Source organism: Esox lucius, chromosome 1 (genome assembly GCF_011004845.1).
Source record: "Esox lucius isolate fEsoLuc1 chromosome 1, fEsoLuc1.pri, whole genome shotgun sequence".
In the NCBI taxonomy this organism is placed as follows: domain Eukaryota; kingdom Metazoa; phylum Chordata; class Actinopteri; order Esociformes; family Esocidae; genus Esox; species Esox lucius.
The window spans coordinates 2,262,088-2,285,000 of NC_047569.1; the positions used below are offsets into that span (position 1 = coordinate 2,262,088).

The 22,913-nt window shown below is 41.5% G+C and overlaps 1 protein-coding gene across 5 annotated transcripts in view; it reads right to left on the reverse strand.

Moving 5' to 3' along the window:
- Nucleotides 1-21,869, reverse strand: part of col4a4 (collagen, type IV, alpha 4) — a 295,816-nt gene extending 273,947 nt beyond the window's left edge. For 4 of the 5 annotated variants that reach the window (XM_034292008.1, XM_034292010.1, XM_034292005.1 and 1 more), the window contains exon 1: nucleotides 21,800-21,869. The gene's annotated coding sequence lies outside the window, so the exon portion shown is untranslated. The remainder of the gene's footprint in view (nucleotides 1-21,799) is intronic. The other variant, XM_020047197.2, reaches the window with a different exon arrangement.
- Nucleotides 21,870-22,913: the final 1,044 nt, after the last annotated feature.

Genomic DNA, 22,913 nt, shown 5'->3' on the forward strand with positions numbered 1-22,913 from the left:
AACTTTAGCAGTATATGTTTGTAAAACTGGTCAGCGTAATAAAACCTCTGCATCAAGCCTACTCCAGATTTGGCGGATATTGCAACACTTGTTCTGGCCCTTGGGAATTTATTTAGTTTTTTACCATTTTGCATGTTTTTAAATCACCTGTTTTGTATATGCATTTCTGTTTTTCAATGTTATTTCTCATCTAAAAATTGGATTGGAGTGTAATGATTCATTGAATGTATTATTATTTACAAACTAATTTGAGCGCAATATTCAAAAAGCATTTTGTTAATATTTGAGCAATGATGCATTTTGGAATGCTGTATTGAAAATGTGCAAGGATTCATTGAATCTCATAAACAGACAGCTTCGAGTTGAGCACAATCTTACAGACTACAAAAGATATCTATGGTGGATGACAGAATAGTTATTTCCCAGGTCAATAAAAACCCCTTCTTAGCCAGATCAATAAACCCTCAGCAATTTAAAAGAAAAATGGGAAAGGAGGAGTAATGAGAAGTTGAGCAACTGCTTATGATCCAAAGCATACCACCTCTTCTGTGAAGCATGGTGGAGGACGTGTGATGGCACCTCTTACAGACTCTACTTCATTTTGTATGTCTGTACTCTGTGTACTCTATGTGTAACTGTATGCTGTCCTGCAGGTTTGTGCTTTGTCTTGGCCAGGTCGCCATTGCAAATAAGAATCTGTCTCAATCGGCCTACCTGGTTACATAAAGGTTAAATAAAAAATACAAATCAACTCTTCTGTGAAGCATGGTGGAGGAAGTGTTTTGGCAACTCTTCTGTAAAGCATGGTGGAGGAAGTGTTATGGTACAGGCATGTATGGCTGCCAATAATGAAACTGTAGAAAAAAGCACCTGTCAATCACCTGACCTGCATGGATGTTTTTGCTGGAGACAAACCCAAAGGCAAAAGTCACCAAGAACAAGAAGGAACTGTAGGAGGTTGTTTCCAGGTATAGGAAGGGGGATTATCCAGTGATATACGGTCAAACATGGCTCGACTGGTGGCCCCAGGCCTTCATGGCCATGGAAACTCTCCCCTTACTGACTAGGAAAAGTGGTGTCTAGGCTCCAAGAGATATTTGGGATAGAACATTTTATCTTAGGAACCCTCTCTCCTTCAACTGGTAGCTATTCTAGTAGGATGGTGGTAGGAAGAACCAATATTCTATTTTTTATTAGATGCACCTGTATACAATGCATAAAATGGACATGTAAATTACACCTGCCCAATAATGGCTGATTGTGGTCCACAGGGATGTCTGGGCTGTGGTGGATGGGCCATAAATTGGAGTTTCAATACCTGGATTTACTGTCTTGATATTCTTCCAATATATAATGAACGTTCAAAAGTTCTAATTTACAGTGCTCAATATAGGAGTTATAGAAAAGGGTATGTTATTCTTAGAGGAATTACAGAATTTAATGTTGATGTAGCCAAACCTTCAATTTGTGTAGATAAGTGCAGTATATGCAATAAACAACCAAAAGTTGTAATCTACTAAAGCCAAAGAAATTCACTCACAGTGATGTTAAATGAGAGCAAGTTGACGGTAGGTTGCTTATCTAGATCTTTATGTCAGACTCCACCCCTTATAAGCCAGATGGACGGGAGAAGCAACTTGGAGCCTCAAATCAGTTAATCCAAGAATGCGCACAAAGCACACTATCCGGATGACAATTTTTTAGGGTGCTATCCGGGTTGTTGTAGCCTAGTTTTCTTCCTTATTTCTAAGCAGAGCAAAGTTTAGTGCAGAGACTTCCACAGTAATAGAGGGACAGAGGAGGCAAGCAAGCTTTACGGAAGTTAGATAACTTAGTTTCCATGTGTTATTTAGCATCACATCTGATCAGTGAACTACATTGTTACCTAGTATTTGTCTTTATTGCATCAACCAGAGTAAAGAAGCTTGCTAAAGTTAGCAGCTGAACTACAGAGGGTGGTCGGGTTGTGATAGTCGTTGTATTTTCTATAGAGATCCAGCCTTCAATGTAGTCAATACAATAAATTACTTTTAAAAAATCTGTTTGAAAAGACAAAAGTTAAATGTATAATAAGTGTTGGGTGTACCTCCTAACTCTGTTAAGAGTTTAACAATGGCATGGTTCAGTTACTGTCTGTAGAAACTTATACAGGAGGCAAGCAAGTTACATTTTTGCCAAAAGGTATGTTAGTTTCCATTCATTATTTATCATTTTCATATTTTTGGCTTCATCAAATAATTGTATCTTGCAAATGTTAACAAATGGATAGCTAGCAAGGCTATATCTGACTGTACATTTACACCCATCCTAATTAAACCAAATATACAGCCTTAGCAATCTGCATAAAGTAACAATTGTGTTGATCTGCCTAATAAATAATGGAACCCTGATCATTCTGCATTTAGTTTAATCAATACCCTAATATGTTGTATGTTGCAGATACATATTATTCCATTGAATTGCTGACAGCCTCTCTGGTATAGACATGTGTCAACCCCAACACATTGCCAAAATCATACCTTAGATTTACAGGCGCTGGTCATATAATTAGAATATCATCAAAAAGTTTATTCATCTCAGTAATTCTATTCAAAAAGTGAAACTTTATTCATTCATTGCACACAGACTGATATATTTCAAATGTTTATTTCTTTTAATTGTGATGATTATAACTGACAACTAATGAATATCCCAAATTAAGTATCTCCGAGAATTTGAATATTACTTAAGACCAATACAAAAAAAATATTTTTAGAAATGTTGGCCAACTGAAAAGTATGAACATGAAAAGTATGAGCATCAAAAGTACATGTACAGCACTCAATACTTAGTTGGGGCTCCTTTTGCCTGAATTACTGCAGCAATGTGGCGTGGCATGGAGTCGATCAGTCTGTGGCACTGCTCAGGTGTTATGAGAGCCCAGGTTGCTCTGATAGTGGCCTTCAGCTCTTCTGCATTGTTGGGTCTGGCGTGTCGCATCTTCCTCTTCACAATACCCCATAGATTAGGGTTATTAAGGCCAGGGTTATTAAGGTCAGGTGAGTTTGCTGGCCAATTAAGAACAGGGATGCCATGGTCCTTAAACCAGGTACTGGTAGCTTTGGCACTGTGTGCAGGTGCCAAGTCCTGTTGGAAAATGAAATCTGCATCTCCATAAAGTTGGTCAGCAGCAGGAAGCATGAAGTGTTCTAAAACTTTTACTAAAAGCCAATTTTTACTTATGTTGTCCTCTGGGCAAGGAAAAATGAGAGAGAAGTACAATGTAAACATCTACCCTTACCACGCTCACCCTGTTTGAGATACAGCCTTGAAATTAGGTCCATCTCCTCCCAAGGAACACAATTGCAATTGGGACCCATTAAGTTGGCCGTAATGGTTTTTCAGCAATTCAGAATTTCTGAAAAACGCTTCAAACGCTCCTTCCATAGGATCAAATGACAGATTTAAACCTTTTCACAAGTACGTTTTAAAATTTCACGAAGGACCTCAGTTTGATTTCTTAATGCATATTATTTCAGTATGTGAAATAATTATGACAACATATTTAGGGTAGTAGTACTATTAAAGAGTATACTGAATGAGTATTGAGCAACCTTCTAAGATATGTTATTTTCCTGAGTATCAATGAGTAACAGTAGGAGGCGTTTGACACCATTAAATTAAAAATAAATACATAATAATTAAAGATGCAAGCAGCATTTAGAGGATTTCAAAATTGAAGCTACTGCTAGCCTGATTGCGCATTTTTATTTTTAACTTATGAAATAAAATCACAATCCTGATCATGTGTACCTAATGTAATCTCACTGAGTTACAAAGAACAACAGATGTGTTATGGCTATTATGCTGCCACTGTTTGGCCAAACTAAATTTACTTCCATGTCTGCATCAAATAAATAGGGTTACTTTAAATGTCTGACAAAATCAGAGCAGTAACTTCACCTTAAGCACCAAAAAATGTAACTAGGTATTTAAAAATTTTCAGAATGTAATAAATGTAGCCTAACTGTATAGGAAATATAACTGAAAGGAAGTTTGTCAGTCTTCTCCAGCGCAGAGCATATTCATGAATTCATCTTTTGCTTGTTCAAAGATAATGATGGGGTCAGAAGAGCTAACCATTATTTTCAAAGAGGTGTTTACTTAAGGATGTGTGTTATCATCAATGATTGTGCAAACCAAACCATTTATCAGATTACTTTAATTTCGATGATCAAAAGACTATTACAAGTGGCAACAATAAAACAAATATTTCCAGATTATGACTTATTTGGAAAATACCCTCCTTATTCTTGACTTTGGTAGGGGATGGCCATATAGCCTATGTACCCATGTGTTCTTTTTATTTAACTGTCATGACTACAGGTTCTTCTAACAATATATTTTGATAAAATAATCATTGCAATGTGACATTCCACTAAATATGTGCTTATATTAGCAAGTCATTATACAAATGAATACAGAGAGTTAATTTAGCTACTTGAGCATAAGTTAACTACTGAGGCTTGAAAGCAGGCACCATCTCTAAAAGATATGTTCATGTCACCAGAATGATTTTTAGAGGGACTAATGTTAGCTTAAACTGAGGTTAGTTAAACATATTTTCATTAGCTAAGGTTACCAACTAGCCAACATCATTAACATTTATTGCTATTGGTAGCATAATTATCTATTTTTAGTGACCCTGCTAACTATTCTTTTGTGACTGAAAAATCATGGCAACATAGCATTCCACTTAACATTGTGAACTGCTGAAACCCTAATAATAATATAATTAATATAATACCGGTTAACGACAAATTATCTCTTGCCTAAACACAAAGGCAGCACAGTAAAAGTGAGGAAGCAAAGGCACCAAAGCTCTAAGGATAACCCATCTCATTTAAAAACCCCGTCGGAGTGGACACACATTCCCTAGCTATGGTTGAATGGCCTCTATTAGAGCTTTTACAAAGTTCAGAGGCTGGAGAAGGGAGTGGTTGACAGCGTGCATACGCGCAAAAAACACATGCATATGTATCTACACAGACATAGACACACGCACACACCCAGTAGGCCACACAATGTTTATTCCAGTATTCCAATGTTCTATGAACTGGATTCTAGACAAAGTGAATACAAATAAATGTTAGTTTGACATTGACTTTGATATTGCCACAATGAACAATTCATTGAGAAGGTTACTGAAGTCTAGTCACAGGTCACCATGGTCTACAGGCATAGCAACTGAATTACTAAAATAGACAGGCTGGTTATTTGTGATGGCAGCCATACTGAGTGTAGCTAGCTGAAACAATTAAGCAGGAAGTTTTTCTATGTCTATGGGTTTAGGTATATACAGCTGACTTTGTTTACACTGTATCAGGATATTCCCACACACACACCACCAAACCAAAATCCCAGTAGGGACACTCCCACAGTATACTTCCTCAGTGAATAAAATGGTTTACACTAACAAGTTTAATTATATTATGATGAACTGTATCTGTCTATGCTTATGCACAACACAGATCATATTGTGTATGCATGATCATATATGTAAGTGCTTACGTATGTGTGTGTGTTTAGTGTGAGTGTACATAGATGTATGTAGCACAAGGTAACCGAGTTAGTGTTTACTGACGTGTTCAGAGTGGATGTGACAGAAGCTCAAACCTGAAAAAGCTGCACTGATTCTGCCTTTCTCCCAGCTCAAAGGCCTGTAAAAAAAATCACTAAGACCCCGTGATTCCCACTGAGTCCGTGTCACAACAGCCATTGTGTGAGCCTGGCCATGGAGGCTGGCGCAGCGAATTACAGCCGTCCCCCAGCTGTCCAAATACAACAGAATCACTTTCAATTATATCTACAACCCCGTTTATAAAAAAGTTGGGATGCTGTGTAAATTGCAAATAAAAACAGAATGCAACGATGTGTAAATCAATTATGTGCAAATTATTGTTTTTGGAAAATAATATGATTATGAATTTGTTGCCAGCAACAGTTTCTAAAAGGTTGGGGCAGGAACATGTTTACCACTATGTCGCATCACCTGTTCTTTTAACAATACTCTGTAAGCGTTTGGGAACTGATGGGTGACAGGTCTGGAATGGTGGCAGGCCAGTTTAGCACAGGGGCTCTTTTACTACGGTATTACAGAATGTGGTTTGGCATTGTCTTGCTGATATAAACAAGGCCTTCCCTGAAAAAGGATGATCCAAAACATGTATATGTTTTTTGAATTGTGTGCTGGCTTTTAAATTGTGTGCTGATAACAAGCCAGATGGTCCCTCTCCTCTTTTGCCCGGCGGATGAAGTGTCCATGATTCCCCAAAAATAATGTACAATTTTGATTTGTCAGACCAGGCAGTGGCGTTTCGTTGAGAAACGTTATTCTTCAACTGTTGCCTGCGCAGTCTTTCATCTTTAGCTCTGAAAGACTCATACTCTCTGGGATTCTCTTTTTATTTTGCACTAGACATCTTTGAGTCTTTTGTTGCCTCAGTTCCAGCTTTTCTGAAACATTTTGCTCATATCAAATTTAAAGTGGGCATTTATTTATCAAGAAACAGTAACCCTTCCCAATTTTAACACTTCATATGTTGTCTTTGTACTATTTTCAATTAAATATAGGGTTTAAATGATTTGCACATCATTGCATACTGTTATTTCCATTTTACACAGTGTGCTTACTCTTTGGAAATGGGATTGTACAGGTTCATGACTGGGAGATAGGCCGGGGGAATGGAGATGAAATGACCCATTTGCATTTTCCAGCAGAAAGCTTTGTACATATGAACTGTGATGGGAGTGCTAACATAATCATCACATTCAATTTTGTACAATATCTACTAGCATTGGGAGAACTTTGAAGTTATGTTAGAAGTGCACATGCTGCCCCTCCTTATCAACTGGCTAATAACTTTTGGAGGAGTAACCTGAAAATGCATTACATTTTACTTAAGTTTACCTTTAGACTAGCTCCGACATTCCACAATTTTCCTCAATAATTCAACATTCCTCGCACTTCCACCCTCAAGTGGGAGGAATGCTAAATACATGCATTTGACACTCCACCAGGCCTGAGTGAGACTCGCACACATGCACACAGTTACACGCACACGTGTTCTCAGAGATTTGCACTCAAACAAAACACACACACACAGATACACAAGTCCTACAGACAGATGAGAGAGAAGTAAGAACAAGTGAGAGGGGCAAGGAAAACATCACAAATAGGAGGCTTGCTGTTAGCTGGAGTGTAAAAGAACCTCAGGCCACTCATTGAAGAAGGCAGTTATGCATGGAACCCTGTAACAAAATCATTACTGGTCAATGACACACCGACATAACCTTGTAAAATTCACTCCAGCAGACTTAGTGCAAGGTGTTTTCTAAGATAAAAAAAAAAAAAGTATTAATACATATAACTCTATTACTGAGTGACTTCAAATTTTACATCCCTTCAAGTCATATTGTTCACCTATTTTTATTGACACAACTTGGCAAGTTAATAATAAAATAGATCTTAAAACAAACTACATGTCGTCCAGCCAATCAAATAACTGAATGAACAGCCAGCTGCCTACGACCCGGGCGACCCCGAGGAACCTCCCCAGTTCTTGGTTGGTGCACTCTGCCTGCCGGCGAGGTGGAGCCCCAGAGAGGGAGAGAGCATGCAACGCCACACCGAGCAGCCGTCACACTTTTCTTTTTCTAAACAAATTACATTTAAAATTACATTTATTTCTTTATCTGATACTGTACGACAAGTATTTTATGATCATGTTCACATTTACCCTATGAAATTGAGGGTGCACGCACTGCCATTTTGGGCTGCTAATTATTGTATTCCATGTGAATATTATGTTTTCAAGCTATTCACAAAACAGCCTGGTTGCAGAATAAAAAAAATAACTCTGCTCTGAAGTGAATGGTAACTACCATCATTCTCCATTAGTTTGTGGTATCCAACATCCACCTGGTGGATATCAGAAAAACTGTTGCACATCCAGGACCTTGCTGTTACGTTTTTTGCGTGCTTGCCATGGCTCTCTAAAAACGTAATACATTTCCTTCTGACCCTGTCAAAGCGAGTGTAGAAACTGTTTAACTCGTCGGTGATGGAGACATTGAGTGGTTGAAATCCCCTGCAACAATAAAAGCACCATCTGGATGTGCAGTTTGCTGTTTGCTAATAGCAGCCTGCATTTCTTTCATTGCTAGTTTAGCATTGCTAGTTTTAGCATCCAGATGTATGTAGACTTCAGTTATAACAATGGATGTGAACTCCCGAGGATAGTAAAAAGGCCTGCACTTAATACTCCAGATTGGTTGAGCAGAGACACCAGGTTATGTTAGTCTGTACACCTCAGGTCTTACCATTTGATCAGCCCTGAAGACGTTGCACCCCTCTACCCAGTGAGCAATCGATGGCGAGCCGCAGGAGGCTACAATGTCCTACAGCCAGCGGGCCACCAGCTTTTGCCGCTTTTCTCCTGATCTCAATTTGCATAAGCTAATTTGCATCTCAGGCGGCTTCCCACCAGCGGCCCGACTGCGTTGTGTTGCCATTTTCTTCCAGCAGAGATGCTATTGTACCCCTTTTATTCTTGTACCAATAATTTGTATTAACTTTATTTTAATATTGTTAAACTTAGTGTACAGAATCTTGGTCAACATTGGTAGTTTATAAATAAAATAGACTTTTGCACTATTGCTTGTGTAAAGGACCTTTGTGTAGATACGTACAGTAAACACATAGCTTCTCTCGCCATTGCTTACCATAATATTTTCCCAAACTAATGGCCATTTTCTACTGCATGGTACCGGCTCAACTACTCACCTATAGCCTCGACTTTAATGCTTCATGGGGGACAGTCCTTTACTGTGTTTAAACACCGCTGTGTCTGTAGATGGCTCTATAGCTAATGTGAATTGCACGTAAGGCAAGACAATCGCCATTTTGAAAGCCAGGAATCCCACGCTGTAGTACCCTGAAAACTTGTAGGATAATTTTATTTCGTTCAGGAACAATTCTTGTTCAAAGTGTGTAAGGTATAAGCTATATGCTCTGAATTGGACAATACAACATGTGGATTATGACATTGTTTTACTACAATTTGATAAACTACCGAAAACAAACGAAGATCAAGATTCTTTTGGACATCAGACTGAACATTTTTGAACATTGAGTCACCTACATAGCTATGGTGAGTTATGTTTTGCGCTATTATAAATAACTAGCGTTAAGTATTGTTAGGTTACTGAGAAAGAACGTAAGCACTGTTTTGTATATTATAGGACTGTTTGCAATATTATATTAAAATTCAAATTCTTTAGTCAAAGTCACTGGTAGCTGAATGCAAGTTCTAAACCATTGATGGGAAAACAAGTTATAGAAACTGAGCTTGAAAAAAACAGAGTTGGCCTGAGATTAAATACCTACAGTAACCCTTGTTTATACGTGTGTCCACAAGTTTGGTTGCTTAATTTTTTTTTCCTCAAGTTCGGATGTTTTGTGCTTCTTCACATATCAACTGTTGAAAAGGCATGGTAACCATGTTAGCTAACTTGTCTAAATCATGTTTCGTAGTGTATCAACAAGTTAGAATGTTATAATATGTGCTTATTCCTTGTAACCTTTATCAACTGATACGTAACATTAGCTAAATCGTGTTTCTTTGTGTAACGTTATCCACATGATGTGAATAACGTTACTCTTGGCAGTAAATTTTGCTAGACTATCTAAACCTGCACTTGTTACAATTCCGTTACTGAGGTGTCTGTGTATCCATTGTTCTTAGCTAGCCTATGTTTGTCTTATGCTGCCGGTTTTTTAAACCTCGTTTCTAAACATAGCTTTCAGGTGATGACGTTTTCTTTAGTTTTGTTCCCGGAGGAGGATGACTGTGTGGTAGTAGTTCCAGGCCTGTGGCTCAAAGGCCCCTACCACTCCAAGGACACACATCTACACCACAACACCCTGTGGATTGCAGCCCTGGAGGTATGTGAATTACATGTTGATCTCATCATTGCTGCAATGTTAACTTATATTGTCACCATATTTACATGTTCAGCAACTTTTATGTTTATTTTTAGGATGGAGCAAGCACAGTACTCCAAAGCACCAGAAAGGTGCTCCATTCCACAATGTAGAGGATTCACTTAACCCAGATGCTTAACTGGTTATTAAAGCACGTTTCTTCCAATTTTATTTGTCAATTTATTTTTAAAGGCAAGAAGGCAGAGGGAGGGGGAAGTTTTAGCTCTGCACATGAAGGTAAGAATGAAAATTTTGTCGGAAACTGCGACATGAGTTCTGATTGTAAAATAACCAGATATTTAGGAATGAATAATTAACTCTGTATTTACTTTCAGAACATTTGGAGAAGATCAAGTGGCTGACTGAAGAGAAGGTCGGGCTGAGGGCACAACAGGCTCTACAATCAGGTAAAAACAAGACTATAGTTACGCTAGCTAGCATCCTGTCTTCATGAAACTGCATTGGTCTGAACGTGAGCCCTTTACTAAAATGCAATACTGTACTGCCTTTCTGAAATTACATGTATATGGCAGTTTTATTTATTTCACCATTACACTATTGACATTTCATTTTGCTTTTTAGCTTCTGATAAACTTCTGACTGAAGAGAATATCAAGCTGAGGGCACAGCTGGCTCTACAATCAGGTAAACACAAGACTATAGTTGCGCTAGCATGTTGTCTTCATGAAACATTTAATTTGTTTTGAATATCATGCACTTCTCAAAATCATGTCAGACCATTGAAGTACAATATATGATTACTGTATTACAGGAGCCATGAGGAAGAATCCTTCCAACCGGGATGCCACTGACGAGGCTGTCCAGAACCAGGTACCAGAAAGTGGCCGGTGGGAGAAGACGTCTTGGCGGTGGCCTGCCGTGAATATGAATGACATCTCCAGCACAACCAATATTGCTGCTAAGCTACAGTAATCTAATAATAATAATTTTTTTAACTGCTGTTATGTACAGTGTTATATATATTATCGCATTATCCTCTTTAAATATTTATAGCTCTGTGTGAATGTTCTTTATTCTGACTGTAGTTGTAGTATTATGTCACCATTCATAAGCTTATGGCACTGATGTATCTACAATTCAATAACTATCGATTGCTGCTAGGTCATACTTATGTATATTACTGCCATTCTAGCCCTTGTTTATTTTGTATTCTAGTATGTTTATTTTGTACTTTTTCACATTCAAATACTGTAATTTTACTACATCTGTTTTTTTTTTTGCAAATGTTTATTTTGTATGTTTGCTGTATAATGCTTGTTTTTTTGTATGCATCTTGCACTATTTTAAATAAATTGTTTAAATTTAATTCAGTTCATTGTCATTTGTGATATGACCAAAAATGTTATAAAGGATTATTATAAATAAAACCTAATATTGGGGCGTGTGGTGGTCTTATACATATATAAATGGGTTACTAGTTAAAGATGCCGAGCCCCCATGTTTGGATGAGAAGGGGAATCTGGTGTTTGCCTAGGGGGCATCCTTGACCGGCACCAGCGGATTAGATGGTTACTCGTAAATCAGTAAATCTGTATCCCTTTAGTGTCTATCTGTTGTTTGTCCAGACATTGTGACTCCTCAGGTGTTGAGAAGGTTACCCATGTGGGGGAGGACAGCCTGTACCTTTGTTTGAAACCCATGTGATGGGAAATGTGTTTTATTGACAAGACAGATGGGCAGCAATTTACCACACCCCTATTTCCACTATAAATACGAAATGTTCATGTATTAAGTTCATGTATTATGTTTGTAAACATTTGACGCATCTCTCTTATTTGCAAATAATAAATGATTAAATAAGATAATTATGTCTCTGTACTTCCTCCTTCAAGAGTTCTGATCGATGGAATTGCCATCACAGGCGTGAGGCTGGATGCATAAAAGCGACTAGCCACTGGTGGCCTGCTAGCTTTCTGCCGCTGCGGCTGCCGAGCGTTTCTGCAAAGCGTGAGCCACTGGCGGCGGAAGCTTTTTTTTATTGCGCCGCTTGTGAGCTGCTGATCAGGGTATTGTTAGAAGGCGTTGTAATGAAAGCGGCCCTCCAGTGGCCTCAGCGGCAGAAAGCTAGCGGGCCGCCGGTGGGCCACTGGCGTGTTGCTTGCTGGGTCTGTGCATGTTTCGTGCATGGTCTGTGCATGTTGCATGTTTGTCTGTGTGAGTGTGTGGGAGTTGATTGTGCATGCATGCAGCTTAGGAATATGCCTTGGCTGTGAAACCCCAAAAATCAAGAAATTATCAGTCTATAATTTTGATGGTCGGTTTATCTGAACAGTGAGAGACAGAATAACAACAAACAAATCCAGAAAAAACGCATGTCAAAAATGTTATAAATTGATTTGCATTTTAATGAGTGAAATAAGTATTTGATCCCCTCTCAATCAGAAAGATTTCTGGCTCCCCGGTTTCTTTTATACAGGTAACGAGCTGAGATCAGGAGCACACTTAAAGGGAGTGCTCCTAATCTCAGCTTGTTACCTGTATAAAAGACACCTGTCCACAGAAGCACTCAATCAGATTCCAAACTCTCCACCATGGCCAAGACCAAAGAGCTGTCCAAGGATGTCAGGGACAAGATTGTAGACCTACACAAGGCTGGAATGGGCTACAAGACCATCACCAAGCAGCCTGACAAATGTTGGTGCGATCATTTGCAAATGTAGGAAACACAAAAGAACTGTCAATCTCCCTCGGTGGAGTGGAGATGCAATGGTCTTGAGAACAGTGAGGAATCAGTCTACTACACGGGAGGATCTTGTCAATGATCTGGGACCATAGTCACAAAGAAAACAATTGGTAACACACTACGCCGTGAAGGACTGAAATCCTGCTGCGCCCGCAAGGTCCCCTACTCAAGAAAGCACACGTACAGGCCCGTCTGAAGTTTGTCAATGAACATCTGATTGATTCAGAGGAGAACTGGGTTAAAGTTTTGTGGCCAGATGAGACCAAAACCGAGCTCTTTGGCATCCACGCAACTCGCCGTGTTTGGAGAACCTCCTTCCCTCAGCAAGGGCATTGAAAATGGGTCGTGGATGGGTATTCCAGCATGACGATGACCCAAAACACACGGCCAAGGCAACAAGGGAGTGGCTCAAGAAGAAGTACATTACGGTCCTGGAGTGGCATAGCCAGTCTCCAGATTTTAATCCCATAGATCTGTGGAGGGAGCTGAAGGTTTGATTTGCCAAACGCCAGCCTCAAAACCTTAATGACTTGGAGAAGATCTGCAAAGAGGAGTGGGACAAAATCCTTACTGAGATGTGTGCAAACCTGGTGGCAAACTACAAGAAACATCTGACCTCTGGTGGCCTTTGCCACCAAGTACTAAGTCATGTTTTGTAGAAGGCTTGAATTCTTATTCCACTCAACTAATAACATTTTTTACACTTGTTTTTCAGGATTTTTGGGATGTTATTCTGTCTCTCACTGTTCAAATAAACCTACCATTAAAATTATAGACTGATCATTTCTTTGTCAGTGGGCAAACATACCAAATCAGCAGGGGATCAAATAATTGTTCCCTCACTGTAAGCCACTATATTTGTTTATTAAGGTCGTACCCATTAGCGCAGGTGATTGTGAAATTAAAATATTCTTTGCAGTTTACTTTTGGGTAACTGAGGTATTGTTAGCCTTCTGACTAGCTAGCCTTAATGTAAAGTAACTGTAAATTTCAAAGATTAAAACATAATTCAACATTTTATGTGAAAAAAAAAAATCAGATATAATAAGTTATTATGAAACGTATGATATAAATAAAATGTATATGTATGTTTTTTATGTAATGTATGTTTATTTCTTATCAGCAACTCAAGTTTGTAAGCTCCAAATATATAACAAAATCAAATTTTTGTGACACCGGTTAAGGCATTACCATTTAGGTTAGGGTTATGTTTAGAGTTAGTCCCCCCCCACCCCTTTTAACTGTAATAAATACTGACTGTACGGATACATTTACTAAAAAGTACAAACCCGATTCCAAGAAAGTTGGGACTCTGTACAGTTGTGAATAAAAACAGAATGCAATAATGTGGAAATTTCAAATTTCAATATTTTATTCAGAATACAACATAGATGACATACCAAATGTTTAAACTGAAAAAATGTATCACTTTGAGGGAAAAATAAGTTGATTTAAAATGTCATGGCATCAACACATCTCAAAAAAGTTGGGACAAGGCCATGTTTACCACTGTGTGGCGTCCCCTCTTCTTTTTATAACAGACTGCAAACGTCTGGGGACTGAGGAGACAAGTTGCTCAAGTTTATAAATAGGAATGTTGTCCCATTCTTGTCTAATACAGGCTTCTAGTTGCTCAACTGTCTTAGGTCTTCTTTGTCGCACCATTCCTCTTTATCATCATCATCATCTTCCGCTTATCCGGGACCGGGTCGCAGGGGCAGCAGTCTAAGCAGAGATACCCAGACATCCCTCTCCCTAGACACTTCCTCCAGCTCTTCCGGGGGGACACTGAGGCGTTCCCAGGCCAGCCGGGAGACATAGTCCCTCCAGCATGTCCTAGGTCTTCCCCGGGGTCTCCTCCTGGTGGGACGGGACCGGAACACCTTCCCAGGAAGGCGTTCCATAGGCATCCGAAACAGATGCCCAAGCCACCTCAGCTGACCCCTCTCGATGTGGAGGAGCAGCGGCTCTACTCTGAGCTCCTCCCGGGTGACCAAGCTTCTCACCCTATCACCCTGCGGAGAAAGCTCATTTCGGCCGCCTGTATCCGGGATCTTGTCCTTTCGGTCATGACCCAAAGCTCATGACCATAGGTGAGAGTAGGAACGTAGATTGACCAGTAAATCGAGTTCAGCTCTTTCTTCACCACCACAGACCGATACATCGATCGCATTACTGCAGAAACTGCACCGATCCGTCTGTCAATCTCCCGTTCCATCCTTCCCTCACTCGTGAACAAGACCCCTAGATACTTAAACTCCTCCACTTAAGGCAGGCACTCTCCACCAACCTGAAGTGGGAAAGCCACCCTTTTCCGATTGAGGACCATGGCCTCGGATTTGGAGGTACTGATTCTCATCCCCACTGCTTCACACTCGGCTGCAAACCGTCCCAGTGCATGCTGAAGGTCCTGGTTTGAAGGGGACAACATCATCCGCAAAGAGCAGAGACGAAATCGTGTGGTCCCCAAACCTGACACCCGCCGGCCCCTGGCTGCGCCTAGAAATTCTGTCCATAAAAATTACTAACAGAACCGGCGACAAAGGGCAGCCCTGCCGGAGTCCAACATGCACTGGGAACAAGTCTGACTTACTGCCAGCAATGTGGACCAAGCTCCTGCTTCGGTCGTACAAGGACCAGACAGCCTTTAGCAAAGGACCCAGGACCCCATATTCCCCAAGCACTCTCCACAGGATGCCGCGAGGGACACAGTCGAATGCCTTCTCCAAATCCACAAAACACATGTGGATTGGTTGGGCAAACTCCCATGAACCCTCCAACACCCCGTAGAGGGTATAGAGCTGGTCCAGTGTTCCACGGCCCGGAAGAAAACCACACTGTTCCTCCTGAATCCGAGGTTCTACTATCGGCCGTATTCTCCTCTCCAGAACCCTGGCATAGACTTTCCCGGGGAGGCTGTGAAGTGTGATCCCCCTATAGTTGGAACACACCCTCCGGTCCCCCTTCTTAAAAAGAGGGACCACCACCCCGGTCTGCCATCCCAGAGGCACTGTCCCCGACCGCCACGCGATGTTGCACAAGCGTGTCAACCAAGACAGCCCCACAACATCCAGAGACTTGAGGTACTCAGGGCGGATCTCATCCACCCCCGGTGCCTTGCCACCGAGGAGTTTCTTGACTACCTCTGTGACTTCAGCCCGGGTGATGGACGAGTCCACCTCTGTGCCCTCATCCTCTGCTTCCTCAATGGAAGACGTGACGGCGGGATTGAGGAGATCCTTGAAGTATTCCTTCCACCGCCCGACGACATCCCCAGTTGAGGTCAACAGCTGCCCACCTCTACTGTAAACAGCGTTGGTAGGGCACTGTTTCCCTCTCCTGAGGCGCCGGACGGTTTGCCAGAATCTCTTCGAGGCCAGCTGATAGTCCTTCTCCATGGCCTCACCGAACTCCTCTCAGGCCCAAATTTTTGCCTCCACAACCACCCGGGTTGCAGTCCGCTTGGCCTGCCGGTACCTGTCAGCTGCCTCAGGAGTCCCACAAGCCAACCAAGCCCGATAGGACTCCTTCTTCAGCTTGACGGCATCCCTTACTTCTGGTGTCCACCACCAGGTTCGGGGATTGCCGCCTCGACAGGCACCGGAGACCTTACGGCCACAGCTCCGAGCGGCCGCTTCGACAATGGCGGCGGAGAACATGGTCCACTCGGACACAATATCTCCAGCCTCCCTCGGGATCCAGTCGAAGCTCTGCCGGAGGTGGGAGTTAAAGATCTCTCTGACAGGTGTTGGGGAAGTTTCTGAAGCCTGATGCATTCTTACTGATTAAAGGACTTGAGTCCCATTGTTTAGATAGGTAGAGGAATGTGGGGGATCTGGTATTTGCCAAGGGGGTATCATTGACTGGTATCAGCTGATGAAATGGTTACTCTTTATCTCCTCTGCTGTATAATAATAATAATAATAATACATGGGATTTATATAGCGCTTTTCAATGACCCAAAGACGCTTTACAAAAACAAGCAAAACAAAGAACACTGAGAAATAAAATATACAACAACAAAGGGGCTATGGGAAGGCTTGTTTAAACAGAAATGGCTTAAGGCGGAGGCGGAAGGTGTTAAGAGAGTCAGAGTCAAGGATGGATTGTGGCAGTGAGTTCCAGAGCCGGGGAGCAACCCTGGAGAATGCCCTATCACCAAAGCTCCGTAGCTTGGATCTGGGGATGATGAGGTGGCCTGCTGTACAAGAGCAGAGTGAGCGTGAAGGTTGATAGTGTTGAAGAAGGTCCGAGAGATAGGGGGGAGCAAGTTTGTGGAGGGCTTTGTAAGTCAGGAGGAGTATTTTGTATTCAATGCGCTGTTTGACAGGGAGCCAGTGAAGCTCACAGAGGATGGGGGTGATGTGCTGCCAGGACTTTGAATGAGTAAGAAGCCTCGCAGCAGAGTTTTGAACCATTTGGAGCTTATGGAGGTATGAGGAGTTGATGCCGGACAAGAGGGAGTTACAATAGTCAAGATGGGAGGAGATGAATGCATGAATCAGAGTTTCAGCTGCAGGTGGGGGGAGGGAGGATTTGAGTATTGCAATGTTACGAAGATGAAAGAAAGATGATTTGACAGTCTGTTTAATGTGTTGCTCGAAACAGAGGGTGGAGTCAAGGAATACCCCAAGGTTGCGAGCACAGGGGGAAGGAGAAACTACAGTGTTGTCAATGGTGAGAGAGAATGTGCCAGTTTTACTAAGGGTGGATTTGGTGCCAATGAGAAGAAGTTCTGTTTTTTCACTGTTGAGTTTGAGGAAGTTGTGATGCATCCATATTTTTATTTCAGAGAGACATGATTCAATATGGGCCAGAGGTGGGTTGGTGAGAGATTTGGTGCTGAGATAAATCTGTGTGTCATCAGCGTAGCAGTGGAAATTAAGGTTGAAGTGTATAACTCATCAGGGCATCTATTGTCTGTTCGGGTTCGGTTGGAACTCTTAGAATTGAAAAAGTTATTTATGGGAGGAAGGAGAGCTGTCCTTCGTGTGAAGTTTAGGTTATAATGGAACAAAGGGAATGTGTCCGGTTGAGCTGGATTGTGCAGCATCTTACCACACCCCTTTTTCTATGTAATAAATACTGTTGAAATGATGTTTTGAGTCAGAGACTCCTCGGACGATTATATGTGTGTAAGTGGTTGACGCGTCTCTCATATTTGTATAATAGTTAATAAAACTGTTAGAATGTGCCAAGAGGATTTTCTTTCTGTGTTCCTTACTCCGAGTGTCGATACATGGAGTTACCATCACACAGGAGACTCGGCCAGACGTTCCCAGCAGACCCTGGTTTACAAAATTTTACATAATACCGCTCCGCCTCCTTTCAATTCATTTATAATTCAATATAATAACAGCAGTCAGAATATCAGAAGCACCACACGAGGCGACCTTGTAATCCCATTCAGAAAAAGTACATTTGGTCAATTATCATTTTCTGTTACTGCAATACATAACTGGAACTCATTACCTATTACAATTAAAAACATACATATGTATTCGACTTTTGCAGCACACCTTAAAAATTGGCTAACCGACAATTACAACTGCACACATTAAAATGCTAGAGGCCAATGTGGCCTCTGCATTTTTATTCTTTTTTTGTCAATTTTCACTGTTCTATTGCTTGACCTGTTTTTATGTCTTTGTAATTTGTGTTTGCTTGTTTGTCTCAATTTTGTGTTATCTTGTTTGTATGTCTAAGCTCTTGCTTACATCTGTTTTACTTGTAATGTATTTATTGATGTATGCCTATTAACAACTGGCTGGGGACTACAGCTGGAAATTAGCCGTAGAGGCTAAAGCTGCTCTTTTATTGAAAGAGGTTGTCCACATTATTATAAACCAATAAACTAAACTAAACTAAACCCTTACAGTACACTTGGGCTTGCAGAGTCTGTCCAGCTTCCTCCCCCGGATCCAACGTACCACCAGGTGGTGATCAGTTGACTGCTCCGCCCCTCTCTTCACCCGAGTGTCCAAGACATACGGCCGCAGGTCAGATGAAACGACAACAAAGTCGATCATCGACCTGCGGCCTTGGGTGTCCTGGTGCCACGTGCACTGTTGGACACCCTTATGCTTGAACATGGTGTTCGTCATGGACAAACTGTGACTAGCACAGAAATCCCAATCACGCCCCTCCAGGTGTCACTGTCACTGCCCACGTGGGCGTTGAAGTCCCCCAGTAGAACGATAGAGTCCCCAGTCGGAGCACTTTCCAGCACCCCTCCCAGAGACTCCAAGAAGGTTGGGTACTCTGCACTGCCGTTCGGCCCGTAGGCACAAACAACAGTGAGAGACCTATCCCCGACCCGTAGGCGCAGGGAAACAACCCTCTCGTTCACCGGGGGAAACTCCAACACATGGCGGCAGAGCTGGAGAGCTACAAGCAAACCCACACCAGCCCGCAGCCTCTCACCATGGGCAACTCCAGAGTGGTGAAGAGTCCATCCTCTCTCAAGGAGTGTGGTTCCAGAGCCCAAGCCGTGCGTAGAGGTGATCCCGACTACCTCTAGTCGGAACATCTCAACCTCTCGCACGATCTCAGGCTCCTTCCCCACCAGCGAGGTGACATTCCACGTGCCTAGAGCTAGTTTCCGTGTCCAGGGATCGGGCAGTCTAGGCCCCTGCCTTCGACTGCCGCCCGATCCTCTCCGCACTGGCCCTTTTTGGTCCCTCCTGTGGGTGGTGAGCCCACGGGTAGGCAGCCCTACGTCGCTCCTTCGGGCTGAGCCTGGCCGGGCCCCATGGGGAAAGGCCCGGCCACCAGGCGCTCGCGTACAAGCCCCAACCTCGGGCCTGGCTCCAGGGTGAGGCCCCGGCTGCGCCATACCGGGCGACGTCACGGACCTCAACATTTTTATCATCATTAAGGGGTTTTGAACTCTTTATGATGCGCCAAATGTTTTCTATAGGTGAAAGATCTGGACTGCAGGCTGGCCATTTCAGTACCCGGATCCTTCTTCTATGCAGCTATAACATTGTAATTGATGCAGTATGTGGTCTGGCATTGTCATGTTGGAAAATGCAAGGTCTTCCCTGAAAGAGACGACGTCTGGATGGGAGCATATGTTTTTCTAGAACTTGGATATAACTGTCAGCATCGATGGTGCCTTTCCAGATGTGTAGGCTGCCCATGCCACACACACTCATGCAACCCCATACCATCAGAGATTCAGGCTTCTGAACTGAGTGCTGATAACAACTTGGGTTGTCCTTGTCCTCTTTAGTCCGGATGACATGGCGTCCCAGTTTTCCAAAATGAACTTCAAACTTTTCCACTTTGCCACAGTCCATTTTAAATGATCCTTGGCCCAGAGAAAACACCTGCGCTTCTGGATCCTGTTTAGATACGGCTTCTTTGTTGACCTATAGAGTTTTAGCCAGCAACGGCGATTGGCACGGTGGATTGTGTTCACCGACAATGTTTTCTGGAAGTATTCCTGAGCCCATGTTGTGATTTCCATTACAGTATCATTCCTGTATGTGATGCAGTGCCATCTGAGGGCCCGAAGATCACGGGCATCCAGTATGGTTTTCTGGCCTTGACCCTTATGCACAGAGATTGTTCCAGATTCTCTGGATCTTTGGATGATATTATGCACTATAGCTGATGATAACTTCAAACTCTTTGCAATTTCTCTTGGAGAACTCCTTTCTGATATTGCTCCACTATTTTTCGCCGCAGCATTGGGGGAATTGGTGATCCTCTGCCCATCTTGACTTCTGAGAGACACTGCCACTCTGCCAATTGACATAATAAGTTGCAAATTGGTCCTCCAGCTGTTCCTTATCTGTACATTTAACTTTTCCGGCCTCTTATTGCTACCTGTCCCAACATTTTTGGAATGTGTAGCTCTCATGAAATCCATCATGAGCCAATATTTGGCATGACATTACAAAATGTTTCACTTTCAACATTCGATATGTTATCTATATTCTATTGTGAAGTAAATATAAGTTTATGAGCTTTGTAAATTATTCCATTCCTTTTTTACTCACAATTTGTACACTGTCCCAACTTTTTTGGAATCGGGTTTGTATCCACTTCAGAGACTCCTCAGATGATTATTTTGTAAGTGTTTGACGCGTCTCTCTATTTGCAAATAAACTTTTAATTGTGCCAAGAACATTTTGTCTCTGTACTTACTCATTTAAATGTTTGATGGAATTACCATCACACCAGCCGGCACAAATCTAAGGTCAATGAGTCGAAATCTCAGCAGGGTCGGTAAAGGGAGAGTGGGTGATGTGTTTGTATGTCTGTGTCTGTTCTGTGTACACATACATGTGTGCTGAGAGGGATATTGCTCGCTGATACGAAACACTGCTAATCCCATTCTATCACTAAGACATTTTCCTCCAGTAACACATCACCAGGCTTTACTGTAAAACTTTTTTATCTTGCTGATATAATGACCCACCTCCCACTCAGTATTTCAGTTGATACAAGCTCATAAACATGCTTAAGTGTACATTGAGGTAAAAAAAATATACTATAAAATGAACCTGGCAACTCGTTCTAATTCTAAAAATGTATAATAACAACCAAAATAATATTCAAGTAACCCACTTAGATTTCCACATATAAACAAATTGGACCGGCCATAATATAATCTGGCCATGAACAGGGTTGTGGTTTCATAGATCTACTCTTTGTCACCTAACGTTGATGTCCTAATTGGTTTGTATTTCTGCCATTCCCAGCTTCAGGTCAAAATGCTGAAATGATCATTCATTAGAAATATATGAGGACAGTGAACTACTAATAATAGTAATACATGGATGTTTTCATTTATTGGAATTCCTTTCCTATCAAAATTTTTAAACACAAGTTTCATGGGGATATACACTACAGCTGTTTCATTCACACACATACAATAAATGCATTCTAACTATTGTCACATTTTCAAACTGAAAAGTACTCCCCATCACATCAGTTATATACCTTAAGGCTTGAGCACCCTTTCTGTTGTTTTAGCAAATCCTGGTTGTAATGTTTCGCCCAGTTACAACACCAAGTTTGGTGTTGTAACTGGGCCGAGTATACTGAATGTGAATTCTTACCTGGGCTCCTTTGGCAGGGAAACACTGGCAGGTAGAACAATCCCGCCCCCCACATGGTCCGTCTAATTTATCCCCCTGCAAGATAAAAACATATTTTATCACATACGTACAACAAAGGTCACCCTGCAAGACATAAACACAGTCACTATCTAACTAATGACAGAGGTCCTTCTATCTCTGACAGATCCACAGAGTCATTATTTCCCTTTTAACAAACTATGCAAATGGTATGATTTATTTTATTTTTAAACAATCAAACCTACCCACTGATTATTGAACATGCAGTACATCAGACAGTATATGAAATAAACACAGTTATAGTAACACATATTCCTGTCAGGAATCTAATAGCAACTGTGGAACATTTATGTAGTACCATATAATTTTTTATCCATTATTCTGCAAAATCATCTGCAATAAATGGACTGTTTTAGACTAAGCCTGAATTTGCTTTAGACTGTTCATGGTTGCCACGGATAGAAGACCTAGGTCAGCATGCCCTGTTCTTAGAAGTGGTTATGGCCACAAGGCCTCAAAGGCACTAGGCCTCAAACCTCTCTTATCTATGGCCCAGCTACAGATGGCTCCAAGGTGAACTTGCCTGTGTCTCCTCTGTTTCTTCCATTCGGGTAGGACAGAGACAAGGGCTAGCAAAGATCAGGAGGTCTGTTAACTCTGACCTACAACTATGGTTGCCATGACAGTGTAGGGTCCTATCTTGTTTTCCTATTAGTATGACAACTTGTTTTTGTATGTATCTTATAGCATAAGAGATAATATTTTGGGAGCTGACAAGGAGGGGTATAAAAAGGTGAAAGCAATAATGTATGATCAGAACAATTGTTATGATACTACTCTGTACTTGTGCTCAGTCTCTGTTTTGAAGACTATACCCATAGAAACACAAAATTAAACTAAAATAATCAACTGTTATACAGATGCCTGTTGAGTCTCTTCTCATAATAAATTGCGAACATTTTTCCATCTTCCACACAACTTACTAATCACCACTGCCAAGACCATAATCCTGATCTAAAAGAAGTAAATGCATATTGATACATCTTTAGGTTATAAAATGGTTCTTGGTTAAACCCTTTATATAGTGTCTGTGATG